This window comes from Lactuca serriola, chromosome 3 (assembly GCF_051521515.1).
Source record: "Lactuca serriola cultivar US96UC23 chromosome 3, Lser_US96UC23_V15, whole genome shotgun sequence".
NCBI classification, from domain to species: Eukaryota; Viridiplantae; Streptophyta; class Magnoliopsida; order Asterales; family Asteraceae; genus Lactuca; species Lactuca serriola.
The window spans coordinates 225600152-225611151 of record NC_136410.1 but is presented as its reverse complement, the minus strand read 5'-3'; positions in this window follow the sequence as shown (position 1 = coordinate 225611151).

Here is an 11000-nt window from a genome sequence, read left to right as displayed (position 1 = left end):
ATACTTACCAAGAGTGTGAGAAAGCTTGATAATCAGCCTTGAATCTTGAATTTGATAGAGGAAGTTTGAGAGAAAAGTGGAGTTGGATCCTTGGTGAAATGAGAGCAAATGAGAGAAGTGAGGAGAGAGGATGGGTTGTTCCAGCTCTAAGAACGTGGGGAAAGATGATAATTGAGTGGAAAGGACATTGAAGTGACCTAGGTAAGGTGGGGAGGTGTGACTGGTCATAGAGTGGGTGTGGGGGTGGTTGCTTGTGTCATAAAGTAAAGCAAAGTCAACACTCCACCTTAATTATTCACCCACTAGATTTTATTATTTAAATAAGGATTTTCAAGAAAATATGATTAAATTATGAATATTTAGGGTTCATTATGTTAAAATATGATTTTGGGTGAAAATCCCGTGTTAAAATCTCGAAAAACGAGCTTAAAATGTTAAAAATATTGAAAATGGGTGAAAACGTCAAAATCCGAAGTTCCTGGCCGAAGTCGTGAGGCCTCGGCTCTTAAGGAGTTGAGAACCGAAAGTGGGGAAAGGACCGAGAGTAGAAGGGAAGACCGAAAGTGCAGAAGGAGGAACCGAGAGCGAGGCTCGGTCTTGGTGGCTTGAGCGAGGTTCGGCCCGAGAGCAGCCTTCGGGATCGGCTCAGGAGGGTTCGGCTTGCAGGAGGTCTCGGTTCTCAGGGTCTCGGTCTCGGCTGCTGAGGTTTCGGTTCCGGTTCCTGAGAGGGTTTCGGTTCCTTGAGAGGGGTTTCGCTTCCTAAGAGGAGTTTCGGCTTCTTAAGTCCGTTTTTCGCGTAGACTTCCGTTTTTGGGCTGTTTTCGCCAAATTCGAGGGTCGGGATGCCCCGAGTGATTATAGAAAGTTGAGAGAGATTTGGGAGAGATTTGTCATACTTGGAGAGATTTGGCATACTTAGAGAGATTTAGGAGACATTTGACATACTTGGAGAGATTTGACATTCAGAGAGATTTTTGGGAGAGATTTCACATACTTAGAGAGATTTGGGAGAGATTTAACATTCTTGGAGAGATTTGACATACAAAGAGATATTTAGGAGAGATTTCATATTCTTGGAGAGATTTGGGAGAGATTTGACGTTCTTAGAGAGATTTCACATACAAGAGATATTTGGGAGAGATTTCACATTCTTGGAGAGATTTCACATACAAAGAGATATTTGGGTGAGATTTCACATTCTTAGAGTGATTTGGGAGAGATTCTCGATAAGAAGAGAAAGAGTGAAAACGATTGAGAGAGGTTTCGTTTGTGACAAATATGAGTGTCCGGCTTCGCAATGCAAGGTCCGTAAACCCTGTTAAGCCTTGTTTAAGGATCTTACACACTCCCGATGAGTATGCAACATTTTTTATCGGTTTGGCTCGTCACTTACAACAGTTTTAGGTTAAGGAGATCTAGACGTACGTACTTTTCGATTTATGATCTCTGATTAGAATAGCGAGTTGTTTAGTAAATACATAACGTAAGCCCTAGTACACAAGGGTTAGCTGAGTTGACCGGTTTGACTTGTTGACTTTATTTGACTTTGAATTGACCAGAATTTGACGGTTGTCACAGGCTCATCCAAATTTACTAGTGTACTATCACTAATAAACATATCACCATACATAGAAATAGGAAAACCATAAAACTCTGGTGTCATTCTAACTCGAGTGGAACGCATGAGAGGTACCGACTCGTCAATTGGTTCAAAAAGAATTTCTTCCTCAGGTTGAGCGCTAGTGTTAGATGTTCCTTCATCGATTGACTCTTGAATCTCTTCAAGATCAATTATACTCCCACTGACCTCTTTGTATATGAGATCCCTCTCGTGAAAAACTCTCCTTTGTGCTACGAAGACCACGTTTCCACTAGGTCTGTAGAACAAGTATCCAAAGGACTTCTGTGGGTAGCCGATGAAAATACATCACTCACTTCGAGGTTCAAGCTTGTCATGACTCTCTCGTCTAACGAAAGCTTCACAACGCTAAACCTTGATATGTGCCAACGAGGGAACCTTCTATGTCCACATCTCGTGAGATGTTTTGGCAACCTTCTTTGTCGGGACTAGATTAAGGATATGGGCGGCAGTCTCTAAGGTATACCCCCAAAACGATATCGGAAGCGATGCTCGACTCATCATGGAACGAACCATGTCCAACAAGGTTCGATTACGCCTCTCAACCACACCATTTAGGTGTGGTGTCCCAGGAGGTGTCAATTGTGAAACAATTCCACATTCCTTGAGGTAGTTGTGGAACTCGATACTAAGATACTCACCACCCCTATCGGATCTGAGCATCTTGATCTTCCTGCCCAATTGATTTTTGACTTCATGTTTAAACTCTTTGAACTTTTCAAAGGTTTTTGACTTATGCTTGATTAACTAGATATATCCATATCTGCTATAATCATCGGTAAAAGTCACATAAATTTGATTTGCATCCCTTATGGTAGATCTGAAGGGCCCACACACATCGGTGTGTATGAGATCCAACAATCCCTTACCTCTTTCACACGAACCCGTGAATGGTGATTCAATCATCTTTCCAAGCAAACGAGACTCACATGTGTCATCCGACCTTAGGTCAAATGATTCCAACACTCCATCCTTTTGGAGTTAGGCAATGCGGTTCTTGTTGACATGTCCAAAATGACAATGCCACAAGCATGCTTTATCTAAACCATTAGACAAATCAGTATGCAACACACTATTCCCTAAATTGTTTACAACCGTCACAATTTCATATACACCATCGCAATGCAATGCTTCGAAATAAAATATGCCATTATAATAAACATTAATAGATCCATTCTCATTATTAAAAGGAAATTTAAACCTTGTATGTACAAACCATGAAAATAAATAATGTTCCTCGTCATTTCTGATGAGTAGCAATAATTCTTTAAGTCTAACATAATACACTACTAAGCTTTAAGGAATAAACGTCGATCTTGGTAATAGATGACGATCTCCTATTGCCAATTATCAGGTTCATCTTCCCAAGCTCCACATTCATACTTTCTCTTAGTCCCTGCAAGTCAGAGCAAATATGAAAACCACATCCTGTATCAAGGACCCAAGAATTAGAATGCGATGAATTTTTAGAGAAAATAGTGTAAATACCTGCTGAGGTTGCCTTGATCTTGCCATCCATAATGTCATGCAGGTACTTGGGGCAGATTCTCTTCCAATGCCCTTTGTCTTGGCAGTAGAAACACGTTGCTTCTTTTGGATTTGAGGCAGGAGGAGAGACAAATTTTCTTTTGGGTCCACTACTAGAAGACCTATCATGAGACTTTCCTTTCCAAGTTTGTTTTGAGGGAGCTTTCCTATTTTTCCCCTTTCCTTGTCCAATAGTCATGACTGGAGCAACAATAATAGGAGGAGTGGATTCAACAGCTTTTCCTTTCAATCCACTTTCAACAGTTCTCAGCAAGCCATGAAGTTTACTCAACGTGACTTCCTCTTTGCTCAAATGATAAGTCATCTTGAACTGATCATAGCAAGGAGGTAAAGAGTGCAAGACTATGTCAATATCCAAATATTTGTCAAAGTTCACATTAAGCTTCAAGAGACGATCCACATAGCGCTGCATGTGTTGCAGGTGGGTCGTGATGGACTCTCCATCCTGGCCTTCATCTTGGTGGTAATGAGTGGCCTGACTATCTCGTAAATTTCTTTGACATTCTTTTTGATGGTACTTCTCCATAAATTCCTTGCACATCTCGTAAGGCCAATAGTCCTCATACAACGACTGCAGCTCAGGAGTCATAGTGGCCACCACAATGAAAGATACTTTGGTAGCATCCTTATAGCATCACACCCCCGAACCAGACGGCGGAAACGTCCGGGGGCTGTTGTGACTCAATTGAATACCATAACATTGAATATATATGAAACATAACAACATTCGTCACCAAGCATTAATATAGTACAACCAGTAGCGTTTACATGAAATACATTGTTTAAACATTACATCCCCAAAAATAAGTTGTTCGGTTCGTACATCAATAAACTGCAAGCCACCACTGAATATTATTTCCTTTGTATCACTGGTTCCCTGAGAATACAAGTATTTTGAAAAACGTCAACATATGAAATGTTGGTGAGTTCATGAGTAGTGTTTTAAAATCCAATGTTTTGTATTGTTTGAAAACCACCAGAAAATCCGATATTTTCTGAAAATAGTATAGTCCAAATGGTGTGAAGATCCATAGGTATGCTTGTTTGTTTCTATACTTGTAAAAATTGTTCATTAAAATTGTATGCATTTCGAATCCGATATGTATTGTGAAACCTAGGAAAACCCGATGTTTTCCTAATTCTTTGAATTCCATGAAGTTACGTTGAAACCATTACAAAAAGAGTAGTCTCATTCCCAGGCGACGTCGGATTATTTTTGAGCATGATTAATTGCTACAAACACGCATTACACAAACGACCAGTTTATAGCTATACTAACGATCCCGAAGGCTTCGTTCGTACTAATCACGTTATCCAACCGCCCTGACTACGTGTCGTCCCACATCCGAAGAGAAAGAGGACACGAAGGCCTCGATGACTCTATTAACCGGTTGGGGATAAAAATGTGTACGAGGGGTCCCCGACCCGCCTCGCAAAAATGTAGACTTTACTAGCAATACCAAAGGACCCTTGGGGACCAGTAGTATACAAACCATTGAAAGTCCCTCTACGTTGTGCCAAGTCGGTGAAACCCAACACTTCGTAGAAAAAAAATGTCTTCGGGCCTTAAGATCAGGTCGTTGGGCTAGCTAGGCCCAACAAACAAGATTTTACACTTTTGGGGCCCAAAGATGGTGCGTAGACGTCTGTGCACACTCGCATGTAAATTGAGTTCCCAAACGTTATTTGTATGTATCGTAGTGTCACCATGTTAGTAGTTTCGGATTTTCATTGGTTCGAGACCGAACCAATTCGTTTTACAACGATTTTGGTATTGTAGTGTATTGTATTTCGTCGATAGTCGCGGTACCATTGTTTGATCAAATTGCATGTATTGAATTAGCCTTGAAAGTTTTCTGTTTCAGCCCCTCATTGTTTGTAAAATTTACTTTTTCACCCCTTTAATTGAATACTTTCCGGTTTGGTCCTTAAATCAATTTTCTTGACATTTTAACACCAAAAATTATTGAAATTAATATTTTTCAGCATATTTTTCATAGAAAACAGTTTAAGTCCCTGAAAATGCAATTTTCTCGGTTATAACCCTTCTTTTTCGCAACTTTGACAATTTTGGCCCAAATTGTAAGATTTTTGCAATTTTGGTCCTTTTTAAATTTAAAAGCATTTTAAACCTTTGAAAAGGACTTGGAACAATTATAGTCCACTGTTTTACAGAAAAATATAGTTTTGACCCTCCAAAACAGGAAATCTCGCATAATGGGCCTCATTGGGCCGAAAATGTCATTTTTAGCCCATTAAGCTTGAAATTTATGTTTTTAATCCTCTAAATGAGTAAATTTCCAGAAATTGTTTTATTGAAACTGTTTTGGCACACCTCATCCATCAGAATTCGTGGTATGTCAATTTGGGCCCTTAATTTTGTATTTTTCACATTTTAGGCCCAAAATTTGTGTTTTTAGCCCAAAGAAAATTGTTACTAACTACTTAGCTATTTTTCTTGAAACACTTTGTATGTAGAAATATATTTGATGCTAAAATCATTTAACATAAGATATATCTCGGTTTTGAGGGGTTTTATGGCTAGATCCAACATTATAACACACAAAAGCATACATGTAAGCATGGAAATCATACAAGGCATACAAAACACATATAGATCTACACTTTCACTTGTATTCCCCCCCCCCCCCCACAAAACTCATAAAAACAGAAAATAGGGGGTATGAAGCTCACCTTAGGGTGTGATTTTCGGTTTTTGGAAGAAAAGATGGAAGAAAACTTGGTGATTTTTGGACTTAGCACCTTTCCTTGGTAGATCTCGAGTTTGAGATGGTTCTAGGATGCAAGATCACAATTTTTGCATAGATTAGGAAGGGATTTTGATAACAAAAAGAATCTAAATCATAGATCCATGCATAATCTTACCTTAGATGAAGAATTTGTGGAAATTTCCTCTTGAATGCTTCCTAAAACTCGAGATTTTGAGTGGAGAGGGAGGAGTGTTCTTGAGTGTTCTTGAGAGAGTTTGAGAGATTTTTGTGGTGTGTGTGTGTGCTAGTGGCCGAGAGTGAGAGAGAGAAGAGAAGAAGAAGTGATATTTAAGGTGATGTGCATGGAAGAATGAGAAATAATGCATGGATGTCCAATGGATAAAAATGAGGTGGCATGGGAAAGTCAAACCCTCCTCTTGGGCTTGATGTGGGCCGAAAACATGGAAGGAAAAAGGAAATTTGGGCTTTTTGCTCCCAAGCCCAATATTGGAGTTAATTTGGGTGAATTTTATCATAAAAGAATATACTATGATTTTTCCATTTTTGTTGAACTAGTTTAGGGTATTCATGGATCAAAGCTTTAATTCATTTCATTCTAGGCCCAATATGGCCCAAAATGTTGAAATAAATTAGTGTGGGTCCAATTAGAGCCTAACTAGGGTTCTAAGCCCATGATAGTCTAATTGGAAGCTTATTGGTCCATTTGGATCCAATAAGGGAGTCCTAGTCCAAGATGGACATTAAACAAGGACTTCTAGGGTTTCCAATTGTTTGATGACTATTTATAGTACTTGTATAATGTATTTGATTGAAGTTTTTGAAGTCATAATCATAGGTGTCAATCATGTTCTTAAGTTTTTGATTCACATTAGCTTGAATGTATAGATTACATGACACAAAATTTCCAGTTGTGACATATAGTGTGCCCTATACTCAACTATTTCTTCAGGAGTAGTGTGACATCCCCAAAATCACGGCCAGAAAAGACCGGTTTCATTTATGCTTTTAAAATAATTTAAGAGTAAATTCATTGATTTAAAATAGTTGCGGAACTTGTTCCCAAAAACAAAATAAGATCAAAATAATATTTACCAAAGCATTTCATAAAGGAAGGCATTTTCATTAGATATCAAAACTCGGGATGTCATGTTTCGATACAAACCAAAAAGCATAAATGACAAATTACAAGCCATACAACAGCTATATACAACTACAAGCTTCTAAACAAAATAAGTTGATGATTCATCCATCTTATGCACTTGCACCATTTCTTGTAATACAAATAAACTGAGTGGGTCAGGTTTGGGAGCCTGGTGAGCATATAGGATTTTCATCCCACAATAAATAATTATATTTAAATTCACCAATCAACAACAACCCGATTATCCATTCCCGTTATCCTCACTTTACATCCCTAAAACAACATCTATCTCAAGGGACCTAATGTAGGATTTTTCATCGAGATGGACATTATTGCAAGGGGTTTCCTCAACAATAGATGTCCTAACTGTAACCATGAGGGGGATAGAGTATACCGGTGAACATCAAGCCCACAACACCTATAGGTTATGAACCTGCCAGCGTTCCACAGGACAGTCTAGAAAGAGTCCGTGGTCGTCATCCATACTCCGCTAGATGACTAGATCAACTACAACATTGAGGCCTCTCATCAGTTTATCACACGACAACTATCTACCCAAGTTCTACCCAACATTTTGTAGATAACAATATACATATGCATACATATGCAACTTAAAAACTGATAAGATATTCATTTAATACTCATTCCAAATATACAGATTCATTCCAAGTAACAGATAATATATATCTATATACACATGACACGTATTCACTAGGAGATACTTTATATCTATGTGTTAGAAGAAAAGGAATATACACTCACTTGATCAGAAGATGATCGGACAACACTATGGCTTTAAAAGTAGTATTCTTCGGTAAATCTGGAAGATCTTCATACACCGGGCTTCTCGCAGGTAGAGCTTCGGCTTAGAAACTCTTTTCTTCTCGGGATCTTCGGGCTTCGGGACTTGCTTCGGGTCTCGGGATGATACCGAGGCTTAGGGGGTACTTTAAGATGACCAGAGAGGGTATCAGGAGTGAGAGAGTGAAGGGATCAGCAACCTTGGCCGACTGCCCTTCGGTTTCTATTTATAGGGTCATTTTTCTGGATTCATGTCGTGAATCTCAAAATTCACATCGTGAGTTCAGTCAGGCATTCATCATTGCGTTCGTCATCAGCCCACTTGCTTTGGAAGGCTCCAGAAGGCGTCACTTCTGAGTTCATGTCGTGAATACAGTGTTCACGTCGTGAATTCTGACACAACTTAGGGGTTTGCACCCCGAAGTTCAAAAATTCATATCTTTCGCATACGAACTCCGTTTTCGACGTTCTTTATATGCACACGTAGGTGAGATTATGATATACAACTCTCGTTTAGACTCCATTAGTTAATTTTGACTTTATTTTTATTATATCTTTATTATATTATTTTTAGTAGGCCGGGACAGGAAAACTCCGTTAGAAATCCATAACTTCTTCGTCTGACGTCTGTTTTCATCTGTCTTTCTTCCGTTTGACTACTATCATTGAGATCTTCAATTCTCATTTAGAAAGTTTTGGCTAAAAATCGCTCAATCTCATATTCGAACTTTGGGATGCATACTACTAATGTTGAAACTTCGAAAAATCATAACTTCTTCATATGAAGTTAGATTTAGACGTTCTCTTTATGCATGCTCTCGGTTTAACGTATTCGACGACTTTAGTTTAGATTAATAAGGCTAAATATTGCTCTATCTAGATTTCACTATTTACGTCTCGCAGTGTCGTACCCGTTCTGTTGCGAAACTTCGACATGTCATAACTTCTCCGTTATAACTCGGATTTCGGCATTCTTTATATTTTCGGAAACCTCATCACGACCACTACGTCTTCATGTATCGATATTGGGTTTATCTAACATTTCATTTTCACGCTTATTTTTATTCTTAATTCATTTATGCCACACAATTAAGCAATTAAGAATAAAAACATAATACTTAAATAATACATTCTTATTATTTCAAAATGGGTTACAAAGGCTAACCTAGACTATTACATCATCATTAATGCCTGGCCCAGAAACACGGGTATTACAATTCTCTCCACCTTAGGATGATTCCATCCCCGGAATCACACATCAACAAACAAATGTGGATAGCGACTCATCAGGTCACTCTCTGTCTCCCAGGTGAGATTTGGCCCATTCATATGTTTCCAACGGATAAGCACTAATTCAACCATATTGCGTCGCAACTTCTTAGTCTTTCGGTCAATGATTGCCTTTGGTTCTTCAATTAACTTCTTATTTTCATCAATTCTTAATTTCAAAAGTGGAATCATATCGGGAACTTCTCCCGTGAACTTCCTCAGATAACACCCATGAAAAGTGTTATGAATCCTATTCAGTTTTTTGGGTAATTCGAGCTTGTAAGCCTGGTTCCCAACCCTTTGAAGAACTTTAAACGGTCCAATAAACCTTGGACTCAACTTTCCCCTTTTACCAAATCATATAAGTCCCTTCCATGGCGAGACTTTAAGTAAGCCGAATCTCCAACTTGAAAAGTCATCGATCTTGTTTTCTTGTCAGCACTGCTCTTTTGACGATCATGAGCTGCTAACATTCGCTCCCTAATTATTTTCAACTTTTCCGCAGTCTGATGGACTATCTCCAGTCCCATAAACTACTTTTCCCCAGCCTCAAGCCAACAAGATGGCATACGACACTTCTGTCCGTACAAAGCTTGATAAGGTGCCATCTTTATGCTCGAGTGGAAACTATTATTGTAGGAAAATTCTACCAAAGGTAAATGTTCATCCCAATTACCTTGGAATTCCAGGTTACATGCTCTCAGCATATCTTCAAGTTTTTGTATCGTTCGTTCGCTCTGACCATTGGTTTGTGGATGGTAAGCTGTACTCAAACACAACTTGGTACCCAATTCCTCTTGTAGACTTTTCCAAAATCGCGAGGTGAAATGGCTGTCACGATATGACACAATCATTAATAGAACACCGTGAAGCCTCACAATATCGTTCACGTAATAATTCTCAAGTTTATCCACAGAACATTTCTCCTTGGCTGCTATGAAATTCGCACTCTTAGTAAATCGATCAAGGACCACCCAAATCATGTCGTGACTATTCCTTGTTCTGGGCAGTTTAGTGACAAAATCCATTGCAATGTCCTCCTATTTACCCATAGGTACAGACAAAGGTTCCACACTCCCGTATGGTTTCTGATGTTGTGCCTTGACTCTTGCATAGGTCACACACTCTGCCACATACTTTGCAATGTCGAGCTTCATTGTCGGCCACCAGTAATAGGGTTTCAGGTCCCTATACATTTTAGTGCTGCCAGGATGAATTGAGTACATGGTTTTGTGAGCTTCTTCCATCAGAAGATCTCTTATTCCTCCTGACTTAGGTACCCAAATCCGATCATGGAACACCTTCAGTCTATGATTGTTTATACCGAACTCTAAAGTTTTGCCCAAATGTTCTTCCTTCCGGTCACCCTTCTCTAAAGCTTCTATTTGAGCTTTCTTTATACTTTCCATAATAGTCGAGACAACTTCTATTCTCAACACTCTTGGCCTTTTTATTTCAAGATTGACTTTCCGACTGAGAGCATCAGCAACAACATTTGATTTACCTGGGTGGTAAAGTATCTCACAGTCATAGTCCTTAAGTAATTCTAGCCAGCTTCGTTGCCTCATATTCAATTCTTTCTGATTAAAGAGATATTGAAGACTCTTATGATCAGTGAAAAGTTTGCACTTCGTGCCATAGAGGTAATGCCCCCATATCTTTAGAGCGAAAACTACCGCTGCCAACTCCAGATCATGAGTGGGGTAGTTCTTTTCATGCTCTTTCATCTGTCGAGACGCATATGCTATCACCCTTTCTTTTTGGGTCAAAACACAACCCAACCCAACCCCAGATGCATCCCTATAGACAGCGAAGTCTTCAACTCCATCGACTAGAGAAATAATCGGTGCTTCACATATCTTATTCTTTA